Source organism: Pristiophorus japonicus, chromosome 23 (genome assembly GCF_044704955.1).
Source record: "Pristiophorus japonicus isolate sPriJap1 chromosome 23, sPriJap1.hap1, whole genome shotgun sequence".
NCBI classification, from domain to species: domain Eukaryota; kingdom Metazoa; phylum Chordata; class Chondrichthyes; family Pristiophoridae; genus Pristiophorus; species Pristiophorus japonicus.
In genome coordinates this window covers 15759846-15784576 of record NC_091999.1, presented here as the reverse complement: position 1 = coordinate 15784576, position 24731 = coordinate 15759846, and the positions used below count along the sequence as shown (strand labels likewise).

General features: G+C 43.5%; 7 non-coding genes and 1 pseudogene across 7 annotated transcripts; all 8 read right to left on the bottom strand.

The window, feature by feature from the left end:
- LOC139235402 (probable G-protein coupled receptor 139) overlaps nucleotides 1–24731 on the bottom strand; it is a 71712-nt pseudogene that overhangs the window by 15067 nt on the left and 31914 nt on the right.
- trnal-uaa (transfer RNA leucine (anticodon UAA)) lies at nucleotides 571–653 on the bottom strand. The gene has a single exon. It is a non-coding gene; the product is annotated as a tRNA-Leu (tRNA).
- trnal-uaa (transfer RNA leucine (anticodon UAA)) lies at nucleotides 2975–3057 on the bottom strand. Its single transcript has one exon. It is a non-coding gene; the product is annotated as a tRNA-Leu (tRNA).
- Nucleotides 7753–7835, bottom strand: trnal-uaa (transfer RNA leucine (anticodon UAA)). The gene has a single exon. It is a non-coding gene; the product is annotated as a tRNA-Leu (tRNA).
- On the bottom strand, nucleotides 12553–12635 carry trnal-uaa (transfer RNA leucine (anticodon UAA)). The gene has a single exon. It is a non-coding gene; the product is annotated as a tRNA-Leu (tRNA).
- Nucleotides 14929–15011, bottom strand: trnal-uaa (transfer RNA leucine (anticodon UAA)). The gene has a single exon. It is a non-coding gene; the product is annotated as a tRNA-Leu (tRNA).
- trnal-uaa (transfer RNA leucine (anticodon UAA)) lies at nucleotides 17305–17387 on the bottom strand. Its single transcript has one exon. It is a non-coding gene; the product is annotated as a tRNA-Leu (tRNA).
- trnal-uaa (transfer RNA leucine (anticodon UAA)) lies at nucleotides 19707–19789 on the bottom strand. The gene has a single exon. It is a non-coding gene; the product is annotated as a tRNA-Leu (tRNA).

Here is a 24731-nt window from a genome sequence, read left to right as displayed (position 1 = left end):
CAAACACATACATATACAGAGATGTGTTTGTGTGATTTATAAAGAGAGGGAGGGAAAGAGTGAGAGTAAGACAGGGACAAGGAGAGAGACAAAGAGGGAGACAGATAGAGAGAAAGATAAATAGAGAGAGAGAGACATCGAGACAAAAACAGAAAATGATGGAAATACTCATCAGGTTAGAGACAGGGACGAGCAGAGACAGGTAAAGACATAGATGATGGGAAAGAACGAGACAGTCAGACAGAGAGTGTGACAGAATCCCATTGGAACAGAACTGGATACCGTTTGAAGGAGACAGATTGAGAGACAGAGACAAACAGAGAAACAGGGACAGACAGAGTGAATCAGAGAGAGGCAGACTGAGAGAGACAAAGACTCAAACACACAAATACATATACAGCTCTCTAAAGACAGAGCGAGAGGCAGAGACTGAGCGATACAGATACATTTCACAATTTCATTTCATTATCTGCTCAGATTGTCACCGAGCTGCAGAAAAATGCAAATGCAACAGATGAAAATCAGTTATCACTGAGCAGAATGGGAAAAATCACTGTTTAATTAAGTAATCACCAGGAGTAGGGTTCGAACCCACGCGGGTATAAACCCATTTGATCTTAAGCCCAACGCCTTAACCACTCGGCCATCCTGGTGCCGTCAGCTATTGGATTCTGTCTATGTGAGAATCTGGGCTTCAACTCCACCTCCACAGACACACACAAACACATCGGGTTTCAGGGAGTATTTGCGAACATTTTTCGGAATATTGACACGGGGGCAACTCTCCTATTATTTTTCGAGTAATGCTCTGGGACCTCTCACAACCACCCGAGTGCGCAGACGGAGCTTCAATTTAACATTTCATCCGAAAGTCAACAGTTTCAACACTGCAAAATTCCTCAAATGCTGCAGTTGAGTGTTAGCCAAGATTATATGCTCAAGTCTCAGGAGTGCGACTTGAACACACAAACTCCTGATTCAGTCAAGAATGCTGCCACTGAACCAAAGCTGAGACAAAAGTTCACAGCCATATTACTTTCCCAAGTCTTTTTTTTAAGTTCCAGGACATACCAAATTCATGGTGATGATTTCCACAGACAGTTGCACATACACATCGACATTTTTACAGATAGACAGACACAGAGACACACACACAAAAATTTACACGCACCAACGGACATGCACAGATGCCTTAGACATCTCGAGGGATAGACAGGCTGAATCACTGTCGCAACTTTGGCTGATTTTTGCGATTTTCTATCCGTATGTATCGTGAATATTGCAGATTAATGAAAGAAAGAAAATAGCGGCGGCATTGAAAGGTGTGGGACGTTGTTCCGTCTATCTCAGAATCAGTTTTGCAGGGACCTGGTTAAATTGTCAAACAGAATGAAATATGCTGAGAAACGGAGTCGGCAGGATTCAAATCTATGCGGGTAAACCCGAATGGATTTTTAGTCTATGGCCTTAACCAACGGGCCACGACGACTGGCTCGCTGCCTTTTTAAATGTTACTCAGTTAAAACTCAACCATCCATCTCTGTGCAGCAGACGGCCACAGAATAGAGAAAAAGTCACCGTTTGCTAAAAATCTGGAAGAGGCTGTATTTTTTCTGCTCTATATTGCTCTGGAACTTTATAATATGAATCTATACCAAGAAACAGAAGCAAAATTCTGCCTTTTGTAAAATGCAGCTTCCCCGTTAGGGTATGGAACCGTGGACTCCCGTGTGACAGGTGGGGGTATTCACCACTTTCTCACGAGGAATTGATGCGCATGGGTTTTGTCAAAGCAATATTCGAGCTGTGAATAGAACTGGACATCATGAGAAGTCGACAGACACATTGCGAGACAGAGACAAACCGACAAACAGGGAGAGACAGACAGCGAGATCGAAACAACGAGAGACAGCAAGTGTGAGACTGAAAACGAGAGGCAGACTGAGTGAGAAAAAGACTCTCAAACACATACATCTAAATAGATCTGTGTGTGTGATCTATAAAGAGAAAGAGGGAAAGAGTGAGAGAAAGACAATCATAAAGACAGTGACAATGAGAGAGACAGATGGAGAGAGAGCGACAGATAGACAGAGAGACAAAGAAATAAAAAGAAAATGTTGGAAATTCTCAGCAGGCTAGAGACAGGAACTACCAGCGACAGGCAAAGAGAGACAGGCAGGCAGAGACATAGATAGACAGAGATGATGGGAAAGAGTGAGACAGTCAGACAGAGAGACTGAGAGAATCCCATTGGAACACAACTGGACACCGTGAGAAAGAGACAGGCACATTGAGAGACAGAGACAAACAGCGAAACAGAGAGAAACAGACAGCGAGGTAGAGACAGAGAGAGACAGAAAGTTTGAGACTGAGAGGGAGGGTCAGACTGAGTGAGGCAAAGACTCAAACACATACATATACAGAGATGTGTTTGTGCGATTTATAAAGAGAGGGAGGGAAAGAGTGAGACAAAGACAGAGACAAGGAGAGAGACAAAGAGGGAGACAGATAGAGAGAAAGATAAATAGAGAGAGAGAGACATCGAGACCAAAACAGAAAATGATGGAAATACTCATCAGGTTAGAGACAGGGACGAGCAGAGACAGGCAAAGACAGAGATGATGGGAAAGAACGAGACAGTCAGACAGAGAGTATGACAGAATCCCATTGGAACAGAACTGGATACCGTGTGAAGGAGACAGATTGAGAGACAGAGACAAACAGAGAAACAGGGACAGACAGAGTGAATCAGAGAGAGGCAGACTGAGAGAGTCAAAGACTCAAACACACAAATACATATACAGCTCTCTAAAGACAGAGCGAGAGGCAGAGACTGAGCGATACAGATACATTTCACAATTTCATTTCATTATCTGCTCAGATTGTCACCGAGCTGCAGAAAAATGCAAATGCAACAGATGAAAATCAGTTATCATTGAGCAGAATGGTAAAAATCACTGTTTAATTAAGTAATTACCAGGAGTGGGATTCGAACCCACGCGGGTATAAACCCATTGGATTTTAAGCCCAACGCCTTAACCACTCGGCCATTATGGTACCGTCAGCGATTGGATTCTGTCTCTGTGAGAATCTGGGCTTCAACTCCACCTCCACAGACACACACAAACACATCGGGTTTCAGGGAGTATTTGCGAACATTTTTCGGAATATTGACACGGGGGCAACTCTCCTATTCTTTTTCGAGTAATGCTCTGGGACCTCTCACAACCACCCGAGTGCGCAGACGGAGCTTCAATTTAACATTTCATCCGAAAGTCAACAGTTTCATCAATGCAAAATTCCCCAAATGCTGCAGTTGAGTGTTAGCCAAGATTATATGCTCAAGTCTCAGGAGTGCGACTTGAACACACAAATCCTGATTCAGTCAAGAATGCTGCCACTGAACCAAAGCTGAGACAAAAGTTCACAGCCATATTACTTTCCCAATTCTTTTTTTTAAGTTCCAGGACATACCAAATTCATGGTGATGATTTCCAAGGACAGTTGCACATGCACATAGACATTTTTACAGATAGACAGACACAGAGACACACACACAAAAATTTACACGCAACAACGGACATGCACAGATGCCTTAGACATCTCGAGGGATACACAGGCTGAATCACTGTCGCAACTTTGGCTGATTTTTGCGATTTTCTATCCGTATGTATCGTGAATATTGCAGATTAATGAAAGAAAGAAAATAGCGGCGGCATTGAAAGGTGTGGGACGTTGTTCCGTCTATCTCAGAATCAGTTTTGCAGGGACCTGGTTAAATTGTCAAACAGAATGAAATATGCTGAGAAACGGAGTCGGCAGGATTCAAATCTATGCGGGGAAACCCGAATGGATTTTTAGTCTATGGCCTTAACCAATGGGCCACGACTACTGGCTCGCTGCCTTTTTTAATGTTACTCAGTTAAAACTCAACCATCCATCTCTGTGCAGCAGACGGCCACAGAATAGTGAAAAAGTCACCGTTTGCTAAAAATCTGGAAGAGGCTGTATTTTTGATGCTCTATATTGCTCTGGAACTTTTTAATATGAATCTATACCAAGAAACAGAAGCAAAATTCTGCCTTTTATAAAATGCAGCTTCCCCGTTAGAGAATTGAACCGTGGTCTCCCGTGTGACAGGTGGGGATATTCACCACTGTCCCACGAGGAATTAATGCACATGTGTTTTGGCAAAGCAATATTCGAACTGTGCATAGAACTGGACACCATGAGAAGTCGACAGACACATTGCGAGACAGAGACAAACCGACAAACAGGGAGAGACAGACAGCGAGATCGAGACAACGAGAGACAGCAAGTGTGAGACTCAAAACGAGAGGCAGACTGAGTGAGAAAAAGACTCTCAAACACATACATCTAAAGAGATCTGTGTGTGTGATCTATAAAGAGAAAGAGGGAAAGAGTGAGAGAAAGACAATCATAAAGACAGTGACAAGGAGAGAGACAGATGGAGAGAGAGCGACAGATAGACAGAGAGACAAAGAAATAAAAAGAAAATGTTGGAAATTCTCAGCAGGTTAGAGACAGGAACTACCAGTGACAGGCAAAGAGAGACAGGCAGGCAGAGACATAGATAGACAGAGATGATGGGATAGATTGAGACAGTCAGACAGAGAGACTGAGAGAATCCCATTGGAACACATCTGGACACCGTGAGAAAGAGACAGGCACATTGAGAGACAGAGACAAACAGTGAAACAGAGAGAAACAGACAGCGAGGTAGAGACAGAGAGAGACAGAAAGTTTGAGACTGAGAGGGAGGGTCAGACTGAGTGAGGCAAAGACTCAAACACATACATATACAGAGATGTGTTTGTGTGATTTATAAAGAGAGGGAGGGAAAGAGTGAGAGTAAGACAGGGACAAGGAGAGAGACAAAGAGGGAGACAGATAGAGAGAAAGATAAATAGAGAGAGAGAGACATCGAGACAAAAACAGAAAATGATGGAAATACTCATCAGGTTAGAGACAGGGACGAGCAGAGACAGGCAAAGACATAGATGATGGGAAAGAACGAGACAGTCAGACAGAGAGTATGACAGAATCCCATTGGAACAGAACTGGATACCGTGTGAAGGAGACAGATTGAGAGACAGAGACAAACAGAGAAACAGGGACAGACAGAGTGAATCAGAGAGAGGCAGACTGAGAGAGACAAAGACTCAAACACACAAATACATATACAGCTCTCTAAAGACAGAGTGAGAGGCAGAGACTGAGCGATACAGATAAATTTCACAATTTCATTTCATTATCTGCTCAGATTGTCACCGAGCTACAGAAAAATGCAAATGCAACAGATGAAAATCAGTTATCGCTGAGCAGAATGGGAGAAATCACTGTTTAATTAAGTAATTACCAGGAGTGGGGTTCGAACCCTCGCGGGTATAAACCTATTGGATCTTAAGCCCAACGCCTTAACCACGCAGCTATCCTGGTGCCGTCAGCGAATGGATTCTGTCGATGTGAGAATCTGGGCTTCAACTCCACCTCCACAGACATACACAAACACATCGGGTTTCAGGGAGTATTTCCGAACATTTTTTGGAATATTGACACGAGGGCAACTTTCCTATTCTTTTTCGAGTAATGCTCTGGGACCTCTCACAACCACCCGAGTGCGCAGACGGAGCTTCAATTTAACATTTCATCCGAAAGTCAACAGTTTCAACACTGCAAAATTCCCCAAATGCTGCAGTTGAGTGTTAGCCAAGATTATATGCTCAAGTCTCAGGAGTGCGACTTGAACACACAAACTCCTGATTCAGTCAAGAATGCTGCCACTGAACCAAAGCTGAGACAAAAGTTCACAGCCATATTACTTTCCCAAGTCTTTTTTTTAAGTTCCAGGACATACCAAATTCATGGTGATGATTTCCACAGACAGTTGCACATACACATCGACATTTTTGCAGATAGACAGACACAGAGACACACACACATAAATTTACACGCACCAACGGACATGCACAGATGCCTTAGACATCTCGAGGGATAGACATGCTGAATCACTGTCGCAACTTTGGCTGATTTTTGCGATTTTCTATCCGTATGTATCGTGAATATTGCAGATTAATGAAAGAAAGAAAATAGCGGCGGCATTGAAAAGTGTGGGACGTTGTTCCGTCTATCTCAGAATCAGTTTTGCAGGGACCTGGTTAAATTGTCAAACAGAATGAAATATGCTGAGAAACGGAGTCGGCAGGATTCAAATCCATGCGGGGAAACCCGAATGGATTTTTAGTATATGGCCTTAACCAATGGGCCACGACTACTGGCTCGCTGCCTTTTTAAATGTTACTCAGTTAAAACTCAACCATCCATCTCTGTGCAGCAGACGGCCACAGAATAGTGAAAAAGTCACCGTTTGCTAAAAATCTGGAAGAGGCAGTATTTTTGCTGCTCTATATTGCTCTGGAACTTTTTAATATAAATCTATACCAAGAAACAGAAGCAAAATTCTGCCTTTTGTAAAATGCAGCCACCCCGTTAGGGAATTGAACCGGGGTCTCCCGTGTGACAGGCGGGGATATTCACCACTTTCCCACGAGGAATTCATGCGCATGAGTTTTGTCAAAGCAATATTCGAGCTGTGACTAGAACTGGACACCATGAGAAGTCGACAGACACATTGCGAGACAGAGACAAACCGACAAACAGGGAGAGACAGACAGCGAGATCGAGACAACGAGAGACAGCAAGTGTGAGACTGAAAACGAGAGGCAGACTGAGTGAGAAAAAGACTCTCAAACACATACATCTAAAGAGATCTGTGTGTGATCTATAAAGAGAAAGAGGGAAAGAGTGAGAGAAAGACAATCATAAAGAAAGTGACAAGGAGAGAGACAGATGGAGAGAGAGCGACAGATAGACAGAGAGACAAAGAAATAAAAAGAAAATGTTGGAAATTCTTAGCAGGTTAGAGACAGGAACTACCAGCGACAGGCAAAGAGAGACAGGCAGGCAGAGACATAGATAGACAGAGATGATGGGAAAGAGTGAGACAATCAGACAGAGACTGAGAGAATCCCATTGGAACACAACTGGACACCGTGAGAAAGAGACAGGCACATTGAGAGACACAGACAAACAGTAAAACAGGGAGAAACAGACAGCAAGGTAGAGACAGAGAGAGACAGAAAGTTTGAGACTGAGAGTTAGGGTCAGACTGAGTGAGGCAAAGACTCAAACACATACATATACAGAGATGTGTTTGTGTGATTTATACAGAGAGGGAGAGAAAGACAGGGACAAGGAGAGAGACAAAGCGGGAGACAGATAGAGAGAAAGATAAATAGAGAGAGAGAGACATCGAGACAAAAACAGAAAATGATGGAAATACTCATCAGGTTAGAGACAGGGACGAGCAGAGACAGGCAAAGACAGAGATGATGGGAAAGAACGAGACAGTCAGACAGAGAGTATGACAGAATCCCATTGGAACAGAACTGGATACCGTGTGAAGGACAGAGACAAACAGAGAAACAGGGACAGACAGAGTGAATCAGAGAGTGGCAGACTGAGAGAGACAAAGACTCAAACACACAAATACATACACAGCTCTCTAAAGACAGAGCGAGAGGCAGAGACTGACGCGATACAGATACATTTCACAATTTCATTTCATTATCTGCTCAGATTGTCACCGAGCTACAGAAAAATGCAAATGCAACAGATGAAAATCAGTTATCACTGAGCAAAATGGGACAAATCACTGTTTAATTAAATAATTACCAGGAGTGGGGTTCGAACCCACACTGGTATAAACCTATTGGATCTTAAGCCCAACGCCTTAACCACTCGGCCATCCTGGTGCCGTCAGCGATTGGATTCTGTCTATGTGAGAATCTGGGCTTCAACTCCACCTCCACAGACACACACAAACACATCGGGTTTCAGGGAGTATTTCCGAACATTTTTTGGAATATTGACACGGGGGCAACTCTCCTATTCTTTTTCGAGTAATGCTCTGGGACCTCTCACAACCACCCGAGTGCGCAGACGGAGCTTCAATTTAACATTTCATCCGAAAGTCAACAGTTTCAACACTGCAAAATTCCCCAAATGCTGCAGTTGAGTGTTAGCCAAGATTATATGCTCAAGTCTCAGGAGTGCGACTTGAACACACAAACTCCTGATTCAGTCAAGAATGCTGCCACTGAACCAAAGCTGAGACAAAAGTTCACAGCCATATTACTTTCCCAAGTCTTTTTTTTAAGTTCCAGGACATACCAAATTCATGGTGATGATTTCCACAGACAGTTGCACATACACATCGACATTTTTACAGATAGACAGACACAGAGACACACACACAAAAATTTACACGCACCAACGGACATGCACAGATGCCTTAGACATGTCGAGGGATAGACAGGCTGAATCACTGTCGCAACTTTGGCTGATTTTTGCGATTTTCTATCCGTATGTATCGTGAATATTGCAGATTAATGAAAGAAAGAAAATAGCGGCAGCATTGAAAGGTGTGGGACGTTGTTCCGTCTATCTCAGAATCAGTTTTGCAGGGACCTGGTTAAATTGTCAAACAGAATGAAATATGCTGAGAAACGGAGTCGGCAGGATTCAAATCTATGCAGGGAAAGCCGAATGAATTTTTAGTCTGTGGCCTTAACCAATGGGCCACGACTACTGGCTCGCTGCCTTTTTTAATGTTACTCAGTTAAAACTCAACCATCCATCTCTGTGCAGCAGACGGCCACAGAATAGTGAAAAAGTCACCGTTTGCTAAAAATCTGGAAGAGGCTGTATTTTTGCTGCTCTATATTGCTCTGGAACTTTTTAATATAAATCTATACCAAGAAACAGAAGCAAAATTCTGCCTTTTGTAAAATGCAGCCTCCCCGTTAGGAAATTGAACCGTGGTCTCCCGTGTGATAGGCGGGGATATTCATCACTTTCCCACGAGGAATTGATGCGCATGGGTTTTGTCAAAGCAATATTCGAGCTGTGAATAGAACTGGACACCATGAGAAGGCGACAGACACATTGCGAGACAAAGACAAACCGACAAACAGGGAGAGACAGACAGCGAGATCGAGACAACGAGAGACAGCAAGTGTGAGACTGAAAACGAGAGGCAGACTGAGTGAGAAAAAGACTCTCAAGCACATACATCTAAAGAGATCTGTGTGTGTGATCTATAAAGAGAAAGAGGGAAAGAGTGAGAGAAAGACAATCATAAAGAAAGTGACAAGGAGAGAGACAGATGGAGAGAGAGCGACAGATAGACAGAGAGACAATGAAATAAAAAGAAAATGTTGGAAATTCTTAGCAGGTTAGAGAGAGGAACTACCAGCGACAGGCAAAGAGAGACAGGCAGGCAGAGACATAGATAGACAGAGATGATGGGAAAGAGTGCGACAGTCAGACAGAGACTGAGAGAATCCCATTGGAACACAACTGGACACCGTGAGAAAGAGACAGGCACATTGAGAGACAGAGACAAACAGCAAAACAGGGAGAAACAGACAGCGAGGTAGAGACAGAAAGTTTGAAACTGAGAGTTAGGGTCAGACTGAGTGAGGCAAAGACTCAAACACATACATATACAGAGATGTGTTTGTGTGATTTATAAAGAGAGGGAGGGAAAGAGTGAGAGAAAGACAGGGACAAGGAGAGAGAGACAAAGAGGGAGACAGATAGAGAGAAAGATAAGTAGAGAGAGAGAGACATCGAGACCAAAACAGAAAATGACGGAAATACTCATCAGGTTAGAGACAGGGACGAGCAGAGACAGGCAAAGACATAGATGATGGGAAAGAACGAGACAGTCAGACAGAGAGTATGACAGAATCCCATTGGAACAGAACTGGATACCGTGTGAAGGAGACAGATTGAGAGACAGAGACAAACAGAGAAACAGGGACAGACAGAGTGAATCAGAGAGAGGCAGACTGAGAGAGACAAAGACACAAACACACAAAAACATATACAGCTCTCTAAAGACAGAGCGAGAGGCAGAGCCTGAGCGATACAGATACATTTCACAATTTTATTTCATTATCTGCTCAGATTGTCACCGAGCTACAGAAAAATGCAAATGCAACAGATGAAAATCAGTTATCACTGAGCAGAATGGGAAAAATCACTGTTTAATTAAGTAATTACCAGGAGTGGGGTTCGAAACCTCGCGGGTATAAACCCAGCGGATCTTCAGCCCAACACCTTAACCACTCGGCCATCCTGGTGCCGTCAGTGATTGGATTCTGTCTATGTGAGAATCTGGGCTTCAACTCCACCTCCACAGACACACACAAACACATCGGGTTTCAGGGAGTATTTCCGAACATTTTTCGGAATATTGACACGGGGGCAACTCTCCTATTCTTTTTCGAGTAATGCTCTGGGACCTCTCACAACCACCCGAGTGCGCAGACGGAGCTTCAATTTAACATTTCATCCGAAAGTCAACAGTTTCAACAATGCAAAATTCCCCAAATGCTGCAGTTGAGTGTTAGCCAAGATTATATGCTCAAGTCTCAGGAGTGCGACTTGAACACACAAACTCCTGATTCAGTCAAGAATGCTGCCACTGAACCAAAGCTGAGACAAAAGTTCACAGCCATATTACTTTCCCAAGTCTTTTTTTTAAGTTCCAGGACATACCAAATTCATGGTGATGATTTCCACAGACAGTTGCACATACACATAGACATTTTTACAGATAGACAGACACAGAGACATACACACAAAGATTCACACGCACCAACGGACATGCACAGATGCCTTAGACATTTCGAGGGATAGACATGCTGAATCACTGTCGCAACTTTGGCTGATTTTTGCTATTTTCTATCCGTATGTATCGTGAATATTGCAGATTAATGAAAGAAAGAAAATAGCGGCGGCATTGAAAGGTGTGGGACGTTGTTCCGTCTATCTCAGAATCAGTTTTGCAGGGACCTGGTTAAATTGTCAAACAGAATGAAATATGCTGAGAAACGGAGTCGTCAGGATTCAAAACTATGCGGGGAAAACCGAATGGATTTTTAGTCTATGGCCTTAACCAATGGGCCACGACTACTGGCTCGCAGCCTTGTTAAATGTTACTCAGTTAAAACTCAACCATCCATCTCTGTGCAGCAGACGGCCACAGAATAGTGAAAAAGTCACCGTTTGCTAAAAATCTGGACGAGGCTGTATTTCTCCTGCTCTATATTGCCCTGGAACTTTTTAACATGAATCTATACCAAGAAACAGAAGCAAAATTCTGCCTTTTGTAAAATGCAGCCTCCCCGTTAGGGAATTGAACCGTGGTCTCCCGTGTGACAGGCGGGGATATTCACCACTTTCCCACGAGGAATTGATACGCATGGGTTTTGTCAAAGCAATATTCGAGCTGTGAATCGAACTGGACACCATGAGAAGTCGACAGACACATTGCGAGACAGAGACAAACCGACAAACAGGGAGAGACAGACAGCGAGATCGAGACAACGAGAGACAGCAAGTGTGAGACTGAAAACGAGAGGCAGACTGAGTGAGAAAAAGACTCTCAAACACATACATCTAAAGAGATCTGTGTGTATGATCTATAAAGAGAAAGAGGGAAAGAGTGAGAGAAAGACAATCATAAAGAAAGTGCCAAGGAGAGAGACAGATGGAGAGAGAGCGACAGATAGACAGAGAGACGAAGAAATAAAAAGAAAATGTTGGAAATTCTCAGCAGGTTAGAGACAGGAACTACCAGCGACAGGCAAAGAGAGACAGGCAGGCAGAGACATAGATAGACAGAGATGATGGGAAAGACTGAGACAGTCAGACAGAGACTGAGACAATCCCATTGGAACACAACTGGACACCGTGAGAAAGAGACAGGCACATTGAGAGACAGAGACAAACAGCAAAACACGGAGAAACTGACAGCGAGGTAGAGACAGAGAGAGACAGAAAGTTTGAGACTGAGAGTTAGGGTCAGACTGAGTGAGGCAAAGACTCAAACACATACATATACAGAGATGTGTTTGTGTGATTTATAAAGAGAGAGAGGGAAAGAGTGAGAGAAGGACAGGGACAAGGAGAGAGAGACAAAGAGGGAGACAGATAGAGAGAAAGATAAATAGAGAGAGAGAGAGACATCGAGACAAAAACAGAAAATGACGGAAATACTCATCAGGTTAGAGACAGGGACGAGCAGAGACAGGCAAAGACAGAGTTGATGGGAAAGAACGAGACAGTCAGACAGAGAGTATGACAGAATCCCATTGCAACAGAACTGGATACCGTGTGAAGGAGACAGATTGAGAGACAGAGACAAACAGAGAAACAGGGACAGACAGAGTGAATCAGAGAGAGGCAGACTGAGAGAGACAAAGACACAAACACACAAAAACATATACAGCTCTCTAAAGACAGAGCGAGAGGCAGAGCCTGAGCGATACAGATACATTTCACAATTTTATTTCATTATCTGCTCAGATTGTCACCGAGCTACAGAAAAATGCAAATGCAACAGATGAAAATCAGTTATCACTGAGCAGAATGGGAAAAATCACTGTTTAATTAAGTAATTACCAGGAGTGGGGCTCGAACCCACGCGGGTATAAACCCATTGGATCTTAAGCCCAACGCCTTAACCACTCGGCCATCCTGGTGCCTTCAGCGATTGGATTCTGTCTATGTGAGAATCTGGGCTTCAACTCCACCTCCACAGACACACACAAACACATCGGGTTTCACGGAGCATTTCCGAACATTTTTCGGAATATTGACACGGGGGCAACTCTCCTATTCTTTTTCGAGTAATGCTCTGGGACCTCCAACAACCACCCGAGTGCGCAGACGGAGCTTCAATTTAACATTTCATCCGAAAGTCAACAGTTTCAACAATGCAAAATTCCCCAAATGCTGCAGTTGAGTGTTAGCCAAGATTATATGCTCAAGTCTCAGACGTGCGACTTGAACACACAAACTCCTGATTCAGTCAAGAATGCTGCCACTGAACCAAAGCTGAGACAAAAGTTCACAGCCATATTAATTTCCCAAGTCTTTTTTTTAAGTTCCAGTACATACCAAATTCATGGTGATGATTTCCACAGACAGTTGCACATACACATCGACATTTTTACAGATAGACAGACACAGAGACATGCACACAAAAATTTACACGCACCAACGGACATGCACAGATGCCTTAGACATCTCGAGGGATAGACATGCTGAATCACTGTCGCAATTTTGGCTGATTTTTGCGATTTTCTATCCGTATGTATCGTGAATATTGCAGATTAATGAAAGAAAGAAAATAGCGGCGGCATTGAAAGGTGTGGGACGTTGTTCCGTCTATCTCAGAATCAGTTTTGCAGGGACCTGGTTAAATTGTCAAACAGAATGAAATATGCTGAGAAACGGAGTCGTCAGGATTCAAATCTATGCGGGGAAACCCGAATGGATTTTTAGTCTATGGCCTTAACCAATGGGCCACGACGACTGGCTCGCAGCCTTTTTAAATGTTACTCAGTTAAAACTCAACCATCCATCTCTGTGCAGCAGACGTCCACAGAATAGTGAAAAAGTCACCGTTTGCTAAAAATCTGGAAGAGGCTGTATTTCTGCTGCTCTATATTGCCCTGGAACTTTTTAAAATGAATCTATACCAAGAAACAGAAGCAAAATTCTGCCTTTTGTAAAATGTAGCCTCCCCGTTAGGGAATTGAACCGTGGTCTCGCGTGTGACAGGCGGGGATATTCACCACTTTCCCACGAGGAATTGATGCGCATGTGTTTTGTCAAAGCAATATTCGAGCTGTGAATAGAACTGGACACCATGAGAAGTCGACAGACACATTGCGAGACAGAGACAAACCGACAAACAGGGAGAGACAGACAGCGAGATCGAGACAACGAGAGACAGCAAGTGTGAGACTGAAAACGAGAGGCAGACTGAGTGAGAAAAAGACTCTCAAGCACATACATCGAAAGAGATCTGTGTGTGTGATCTATAAAGAGAAAGAGGGAAAGAGTGAGAGAAAGACAATCGTAAAGAAAGTGACAAGGAGAGAGACAGATGGAGAGAGAGCAACAGATAGACAGAGAGACAAAGAAATAAAAAGAAAATGTTGGAAATTCTTAGCAGGTTAGAGACAGGAACTACCAGCGACAGGCAAAGAGAGACAGGCAGGCAGAGACATAGATAGACAGAGATGATGGGAAAGAGTGAGACAATCAGACAGAGACTGAGAGAATCCCATTGGAACACAACTGGACACCGTGAGAAAGAGACAGGCACATTGAGAGACAGAGACAAACAGCAAAACAGGGAGAAACAGACAGCAAGGTAGAGACAGAGAGAGACAGAAAGTTTGAGACTGAGAGTTAGGGTCAGACTGAGTGAGGCAAAGACTCAAACACATACATATACAGAGATGTGTTTGTGTGATTTATACAGAGAGGGAGAGAAAGACAGGGACAAGGAGAGAGACAAAGCGGGAGACAGATAGAGAGAAAGATAAATAGAGAGAGAGAGACATCGAGACAAAAACAGAAAATGATGGAAATACTCATCAGGTTAGAGACAGGGACGAGCAGAGACAGGCAAAGACAGAGAAGATGGGAAAGAACGAGACAGTCAGACAGAGAGTATGACAGAATACCATTGGAACAGAACTGGATACCGTGTGAAGGACAGAGACAAACAGAGAAACAGGGACAGACAGAGTGAATCAGAGAGTGGCAGACTGAGAGAGACAAAGACTCAAACACACAAATACATACACAGCTCTCTAAAGACAGAGCGAGAGGCAGAGACTGAGCGATACAGATACATTTCACAATTTCATTTCATTATCTGCTCAGATTGTCACCGAGCTACAGAAAAATGCAAATGCAACAGATGAAAATCAGTTATCACTGAGCAAAATGGGAGAAATCACTGTTTAATTAAATAATTACCAGGAGTGGGGTTCGAACCCACGCGGGTATAAACCCATTGGATCTTAAGCCCAACGCCTTAACCACTCGGCCATCCTGGTGCCGGCAGCTATTGGATTCTGTCTATGTGAGAATCTGGGCTTCAACTCCACCTCCACAGACACACACAAACACATCGGGTTTCAGGGAGCATTTCCGAACATTTTTCGGAATATTGACACGGGGGCAACTCTCCTATTCTTTTTCGAGTAATGCTCTGGGACCTCCAACAACCACCCGAGTGCGCAGACGGAGCTTCAATTTAACATTTCATCCGAAAGTCAACAGTTTCAACACTGCAAAATTCCCCAAATGCTGCAGTTGAGTGTTAGCCAAGATTATATGCTCAAGTCTCAGGAGTGCGACTTGAACACACAAACTCCTGATTCAGTCAAGAATGCTGCCACTGAACCAAAGCTGAGACAAAAGTTCACAGCCATATTACTTTCCCAAGTCTTTTTTTTAAGTTCCAGGACATACCAAATTCATGGTGATGATTTCCACAGACAGTTGCACATACACATCGACATTTGTGCAGATAGACAGACACAGAGACACACACACATAAATTTACACGCACCAACGGACATGCACAGATGCCTTAGACATCTCGAGGGATAGACATGCTGAATCACTGTCGCAACTTTGGCTGATTTTTGCGATTTTCTATCCGTATGCATCGTGAATATTGCAGATTAATGAAAGAAAGAAAATAGCGGCGGCATTGAAAAGTGTGGGACGTTGTTCCGTCTATCTCAGAATCAGTTTTGCAGGGACCTGGTTAAATTGTCAAACAGAATGAAATATGCTGAGAAACGGAGTCGGCAGGATTCAAATCCATGCGGGGTAACCCGAATGGATTTTTAGTATATGGCCTTAACCAATGGGCCACGACTACTGGCTCGCTGCCTTTTTAAATGTTACTCAGTTAAAACTCAACCATCCATCTCTGTGCAGCAGACGGCCACAGAATAGTGAAAAAGTCACCGTTTGCTAAAAATCTGGAAGAGGCAGTATTTTTGCTGCTCTATATTGCTCTGGAACTTTTTAATATAAATCTATACCAAGAAACAGAAGCAAAATTCTGCCTTTTGTAAAATGCAGCTTCCTCGTTAGGAAATTGAACCGTGGTCTCCCGTGTGACAGGCGGGGATATTCATCACTTTCCCACGAGGAATTGATGCGCATGGGTTTTGTGAAAGCAATATTCGAGCTGTGAATAGAACTGGACACCATGAGAAGTCGACAGACACATTGCGAGACAAAGACAAACCGACAAACAGGGAGAGACAGACAGCGAGATCGACACAACGAGAGACAGCAAGTGTGAGACTGAAAACGAGAGGCAGACTGAGTGAGAAAAAGACTCTCAAGCACATACATCTAAAGAGATCTGTGCTTGTGATCTATAAAGAGAAAGAGGGAAAGAGTGAGAGAAAGACAATCATAAAGAAAGTGACAAGGAGAGAGACAGATGGAGAGAGAGCGACAGATAGACAGAGAGACAAAGAAATAAAAAGAAAATGTTGGAAATTCTTAGCAGGTTAGAGAGAGGAACTACCAGCGACAGGCAAAGAGAGACAGGCAGGCAGAGACATAGATAGACAGAGATGATGGGAAAGAGTGCGACAGTCAGACAGAGACTGAGAGAATCCCATTGGAACACAACTGGACACCGTGAGAAAGAGACAGGCACATTGAGAGACAGAGACAAACAGCAAAACAGGGAGAAACAGACAGCGAGGTAGAGACAGAAAGTTTGAGACTGAGTGAGGCAAAGACTCAAACACATACATATACAGAGATGTGTTTGTGTGATTTATAAAGAGAGGGAGGGAAAGAGTGAGAGAAAGACAGGGACAAGGAGAGAGAGACAAAGAGGGAGATAGATAGAGAGAAAGATAAATAGAGAGAGAGAGACATCGAGACAAAAACAGAAAATGACGGAAATACTCATCAGGTTAGAGACAGGGACGAGCAGAGACAGGCAAAGACAGAGATGATGGGAAAGAACGAGACAGTCAGACAGAGAGTATGACAGAATCCCATTGCAACAGAACTGGATCCTGTGTGAAGGAGACAGATTGAGAGACAGAGACAAAGAGAGAAACAGGGACAGACAGAGTGAATCAGAGAGAGGCAGACTGAGAGAGACAAAGACTCAAACACACAAAAACATATACAGCTCTCTGAAGACAGAGCGAGAGGCAGAGACTGAGCGATACAGATACATTTCACAATTTCATTTCATTATCTGCTCAGATTGTCACCGAGCTACAGAAAAATGCAAATGCAACAGATGAAAATCAGCTATCACTGAGCAGAATGGGAAAAATCACTGTTTAATTAAGTAATTACCAGGAGTGGGGTTCGAACCCACGTGGGTATAAACCCATTGGATCTTAAGCCCAACGCCTTAACCACTCGGCCATCCTGGTGACGTCAGCGATTGGATTCTGTCTATGTGAGAATCTGGGCTTCAACTCCACCTCCACAGACATACACAAACACATCGGGTTTCAGGGAGCATTTCCGAACATTTTTCGGAATATTGACACGGGGGCAACTCTCCTATTCTTTTTCGAGTAATGCTCTAGGACGTCTCACAACCACCCGAGTGCGCAGACGGAGCTTCAATTTAACATTTCATCCGAAAGTCAACAGTTTCAACACTGCAAAATTCCCCAAATGCTGCAGTTGAGTGTTAGCCAAGATTATATGCTCAAGTCTCCGGAGTGCGACTTGAACACACAAACTCCTGATTCAGTCAAGAATGCTGCCACTGAACCAAAGCTGAGACAAATGTTCACAGCCATATTACTTTCCCAAGTCTTTTTTTTAAGTTCCAGGACATACCAAATTCATGGTGATGATTTCCACAGACAGTTGCACATACACATAGACATTTTTACAGATAGAAAGACACAGAGACATACACACAAAAATTTACACGCATCAACGGACATGCACAGATGCCTTAGACATCTCGAGGGATAGACATGCTGAATCACTGTCACAAATTTGGCTGATTTTTGCGATTTTCTCTCCGTATGTATCGTGAATATTGCAGATTAATGAAAGAAAGAAAATAGCGGCGGCATTGAAAGGTGTGGGACGTTGTTCCGTCTATCTCAGAATCAGTTTTGCAGGGACCTGGTTAAATTGTCAAACAGAATGAAATATGCTGAGAAACGGAGTCGGCAGGATTCAAATCCATGCGGGGAAACCCGCATGGATTTTTAGTCTCTGGCCTTAACCAATGGGCCACGACTACTGGCTCGCTGCCTTTTTAAATGTTACTCAGTTAAAATTCAACCATCCATCTCTGTGCAGCAGACGGCCACAGAATAGTGAAAAAGTCACCGTTTGCTAAAAATCTGGAAGAGGCTGTATTTCTGCTGCTCTATATTGCCCTGGGACATTTTAACATGAATCTATACCAAGAAACAGAAGCAAAATGCTGCCTTTTGTAAAATTCAGCCTCCCCGTTGGGGAATTGAACCGTGGTCTCCCGTGTGACAGGCGGGGATATTCACCACTTTCCCACGAGGAATTGATGCGCATGGGCTTTGTCAAAGCAATATTCGAGCTGTGAATAGAACTGGACACCATGAGAAGTCGACAGACACATTGCGAGACAGAGACAAACCGACCAACAGGGAGAGACAGACAGCGAGATCGAGACAACGAGAGACAGCAAGTGTGAGACTGAAAACGAGAGGCAGACTGAGTGAGAAAAAGACTCTCAAACACATACATCTAAAGAGATCTGTGTGTGTGATCTATAAAGAGAAAGAGGGAAAGAGTGAGAGAAAGACAATCATAAAGTAAGTGACAAGGAGAGAGACAGATGGAGAGAGAGCGACAGATAGACAGGGAAACAAAGAAATAAAAAGAAAATGTTGGAAATTCTCAGCAGGTTAGAGACAGGAACTACCAGCGACAGGCAAAGAGAGACAGGCAGGCAGAGACATAGATAGACAGAGATGATGGGAAAGAGTGAGACAGTCAGACAGAGAGACTGAGAGAATCCCATTGGAACACAACTGGACACCGTGAGAAAGAGACAGGCACATTGAGAGACAGAGGAAAACAGCAAAACAGGGAGAAACAGACAGCGAGGTAGAGACAGAGAGAGACAGAAAGTTTGAGACTGAGAGTTAGGGTCAGACTGAGTGAGGCAAAGACTCAAACACATACATATACAGAGATGTGTTTGTGTGATTTATAAAGAGAGGGAGGGAAAGAGTGAGAGAAAGACAGGGACAAGGAGAGAGACAAAGAGGGAGACAGATAGAGAGAAAGATAAATAGAGAGAGAGAGACATCGAGACAAAAAAAAAATGATGGAAATACTCATCAGGTTAGAGACAGGGACGAGCAGAGACAGGCAAAGACAGAGATGATGGGAAAGAACGAGACAGTCAGACAGAGAGTATGACAGAATCCCATTGGAACAGAACTGGATACCGTGTGAAGGAGACAGATTGAGAGACAGAGACAAACAGAGAAACAGGGACAGACAGAGTGAATCAGAGAGAGGCAGACTGAGAGAGACAAAGACTCAAACACACAAATACATTTACAGCTCTCTAAAGACAGAGCGAGAGGCAGAGACTGAGCGATACAGATACATTTCACAATTTCATTTCATTATCTGCTCAGATTGTCACCGAGCTACAGAAAAATGCAAATGCAACAGATGAAAATCAGTTATCACTGAGCAGAATGGGAGAAATCACTGTTTAATTAAGTAATTACCAGGAGTGGTGTTCGAACCCACGCAGGTATAAACCCATTGGATCTTAAGCACAAAGCCTTAACCACTCGGCCATCCTGGTGCCGTCAGCGATTGGATTCTGTCTATGTGAGATTCTGGGCTTCAACTCCACCTCCACAGACACACACAAACACATCGGGTTTCAGGGAGCATTTCCGGAAATTTTTCGGAAAATTGACACGGGGGCAACTCTCCTATTCTTTTTCGAGTAATACTCTGGGACCTCTCACAACCACCTGAGTGCGCAGACGGAGTTTCAATTTAACATTTCCTCCGAAAGTCAACAGGTTCAACAATGCAAAATTCCCCAAATGCTGCAGTTGAGTGTTAGCCAAGATTATATGCTCAAGTCTCAGAAGTGCGACTTGAACACACAAACTCATGATTCAGTCAAGAATGCTGCCACTGAACCAAAGCTGAGACAAAAGTTCACAGCCATATTACTTTCCCAAGTCTTTTTTTTAAGTTCCAGTACATACCAAATTCATGGTGATGATTTCCACAGACAGTTGCACATACACATCGACATTTTTACAGATAGACAGACACAGAGACACACACACAAAAATTTACAAGCACCAACGGACATGCACAGATGCCTTAGACATCTCGAGGGATACACAGGCTGAATCACTGTCGCAACTTTGGCTGATTTTTGCGATTTTCTATCCGTATGTATCGTGAATATTGCAGGTTAATGAAAGAAAGAAAATAGCGGCGGCATTGAAAGGTGTGGGACGTTGTTCTGTCTATCTCAGAATCAGTTTTGCAGGGACCTGGTTAAATTGTCAAACAGAATGAAATATGTTGAGAAACGGAGTCGGCAGGATTCAAATCTATGCGGGGAAACCCGAATGGATTTTTAGTCTATGGTCTTAACCAATGGGCCACGACTACTGGCTCGCTGCCTTTTTAAATGTTACTCAGTTAAAACTCAACCATCCATCTCTGTGCAGCAGACGGCCACAGAATAGTGAAAAAGTCACCGTTTGCTAAAAATCTGGAAGAGGCTGTATTTTTGCTGCTCTATATTGCTCTGGAACTTTTTAATATGAATCTATACCAAGAAACAGAAGCAAAATTCTGCCTTTTGTAAAATGCAGCCTCCCTGTTCGGGAATTGAACCGTGGTCTCCCGTGTGACAGATGGGGATATTCACCACTTTCCCGCAAGGAATTGATGCGCATGGGTTTTGTCAAAGCAATATTCGAGCAGTGAATAGAACTGGACACCATAAGAAGACTATGGGACCTTTCACATCCACCCGAGTGTGCAGATGAAGCTTCAATTTAACATTTCATCCGAATGTCAACAGCTTCAACAATGCAAAATTCCCCAAGCACTGCATTTGAGTGTCAGCCAAGATGACGTGCTCAAGTCTCAGGAGTGCGACTGACACACACAACCTCCTGATTCAGTCGAGAATGGAGCCACTGAAACAAAGCCGATACCAAAGATCACAACCGTATTATTTTCCCGAAGCTTTTTAAAATTTCCAGGACGCACCAAATTCATGGTGATGATTTCCATAGACAGTTGCACATACACAGAGACATGCATACAGACAGACATACACAGACACACACACACACAATAACCAAAAATATACACGTATCAACATAGAAACATAGAAACAAATAAATTAGTTGCAGGAGTAGGCCATTCGGCCCTTCGAGCCTGCACCTTCATTCAATAAGATCATGGCTGATCATTCAACCTCAGTACCCCTTTCCTGCTTTCTCTCCATACCCCTTGATCCCTTTAGCCGTAAGGGCCATATCTAACTCCGTTTTGAATATATCAAACGATCTGGCCTCAACAACTTTCTGCGGTAGAGAATGCCAGAGTGAAGAAGTTTCTCCTCATTTCGGTCCTAAATACCTTACCACTTAATCTTACACTGTCACCCTTGGTTCTCGAATTCCACAGCAATGGGAACATTCTACCCGCCTCTAACCTGTCCAATCTCGTCAGAATTTTATATATTTCTATGGGAGCGCCTCTCATTCTTCGAAACTCCAGTGGATACCAGCCCAGTTGATCCAGTCTCTCCTCATATGTCAGTCCTGCCATCCCGGGAATCAAGCTGTGAATCTTCGCTGTACTCCCTCAATAGCAAGGACGTCCTTCCTCAGATTGTGAGAACAAAACTAAACACAATATTCCAGGTGTGACCCCACCAAGGCTCTGTACAACTGCAGTCAGACCTCCCTGCTCCTATACTCAAATCACCCAGCTATGAAGGCGAACATGCCATTTGCCTGCTTCACCGCCTGCTGCACCTGCGTGCCAACTTTCAATGACTGATGTACCATGACACCCAGATCAAGATATACACAGAGTGCCTTATACAAATAGATGGATAGACAGGCAGGTTCACTGTCGCTACTTTGGCTGGCTTTTGTTCCATCGATCTCAGAATCAGTTTTGCATGAACCTGGTTAAATTATCAAACAGAATGAAATATGCTGAGAAACGCAGTCGGCCGGAATCAAATCTGCACGGGGAAACCCCAATGGATTTTCAGTCCATCGTCTTAACCACTCGGCCACAACTACTGATCCGCTGCCTTTTTAAATGTTACTCAGATAAAACTCAGTCATCCATTTCTGTGCAGCAGACGGCCACAGAATCCTGAAACAGTCTCCGTTTGCTAAAAATCTGGAAGTAGCAATCTGATCTTGCTGTATTTTTAATGTGCTATATTACTCTGGAACTTTTTAACATGAGTCGATAACAAGAAACAAAAGTAAAACTTTGTATATTTGAAACAACTGCCTCCTCGTCAGCGAATTGAACCCCAGTCTCCCGCATGACAGGCAGGGATACTCATCACTATACTAACGAGGAACTGACAGATAGTGGCTCTGTCAGACCTGGAATCGAGATGTGAACAGAACTGGACACCATGAGAAGCCGGCCGACATATTGAGAGACAGAGACAAACCGACAAACAGGGAGAGACAGACAACGAGATAGAGACAACGAGAGACAGAAAGTATGAGTCTGAGGCAGACTGAGTGAGAAAAAGACTCAAATACAAACATATAAAGAGATGTGTGTGTGTGATTTATAAAGAGAGAGAGGGAAAGAGTGAGAGAAAGACAATGATAAAGACAGTGACAAGGAGAGAGACAGATAGCGAGAGAGAGATAGAGACAAAAACTGAAAATGATGGAAATACTTATCAGGTTAGAGACAGGGACGAACAGAGGCAGGCAAAGACATGATCAGACAGAAATGATGGGAAAGAGAGAGCCAGTCAGACAAAGAGTCTGAGAGAATCCCATTGGGACAGACGTGGACACCGTGAGAAAGAGACAGATTGAGAGACAGAGACAAATCGAGAAACAGGGACAGATAGATTGAGACAAAGACTCAAACATACAAACGCATACACAGCTCTCGAAAGAGAGAGAGAGGCAGAGACCGAGCGACACAGATACATTTCACAATTTCATTTCATTATCGGCTCAGAGTGTCACATAGGTACAGAAAATTGCAGATTCAACAGATGAAAATCCGGTATCACTGATCGGAATGGGAGGAAATCCGTGTTAAATTAAAGAGATACCAGGAGTGGGGTACAAACCCACGCGGGAAAAGTCCATTGAATTTTAAAGCCACCGCCTTAACCACGCGGCCATCCTGGTCCTGTCACAATCTGGATTCTGTCTCTGCGAGAATCTGGATTCAACCCCACTCCCACGGACACACACATACACATCGTTTTTCAGTGAGCATTTACGAACATTTTTAGTAATATTGACACGGGGGCAACTCTCCTATTTTTTTTCGAGTAATGCTATGGGATGTTTCACATCCATACGAGGGTGCAGACGGAGCTTCAATTTAACATTTCATCCGAACGTCAACAGCTTCAACAATGCAAAATTCCCCAAGTGCTGCACTAGAGTGTTAGCCAAGATTATATGCTTAAGTCTCAGGAGTGGGAATTGAACACACAAACTCCTGATTCAGTCGAGACTGCTGCCATTGCAACAAAGCCGATACCAAAGTTCACAACAGTATTATTTTTCCCAATTCTTTTTTATAAGTTCCAGGACATACCAAATTCATGGTGGTGATTTCCACAGACAGTTACACGCACCAATGGAGATGCACCGATGCCTTAGACATATAGAAGGATAGGCAGTCTGAATCACTGTAGAAACTTTGACAGCTTTTTGCGTTTTTCTATCCGTATGTATCTTTAATATTGCAGATTAATAAAAATCAGAAAGAGATGTCAGTGTTGAAATGTGTGGGATGTTATTCCACCTATCTCAGGATCAGTTTTGTAGAGACATGGTTAAATTGTGAAATGCAATGAAAAATGCTGGGTATCGAAGTCTGCAGGATTCGAACCTGCATGGGGAAAACTCAATGGATTTCGAGTTCATCGCCTTAACCACTCGGCCACGACTAATGCATTTCTGCCTCCTTGAACGTTACGCAGAAACAACTCAGTCATCCATCTCTGTGCAGCAGACGGCCAAAGAATCATGAAAAAGTCTCCGTTTGCTCAAAATCAGGAAGAGGCAATCTCCTCTACCTGTATTTTTACAGTTCTATATTGCTCTGGAACCTTTTAATATGAATCTCTTCCAAGAAACAGAAGTAAAATTCAACATTTTGAAACAACTGCCTCCCCGTCGGGGAATTGATCCCCGGACTCCTCATGACAGGCGGGGATATTCACCACTATACAAACGAGAAACTGACGAGCATCAGTTCTATCAGAGCAGGAATCGAGTTGTGAACAGAACTGGACACCATGAAAAGTCGACAGACATATTGAGAGACAGAGGCAAACCGACAAACAGGGAGAGACAGACAGCGAGATAGAGACAACGAGAGACAGAAAGTGTGAGACTGATAAGGAGAGGCAGACTGAGTGAGAAAAAGACTCAAACACATACATATACAGAGGTCTGTGTGTGTGATCTATTAAGAGAGAGAGGGATAGAATGAGAGAAAGACAATTATAAATACAGTGACAA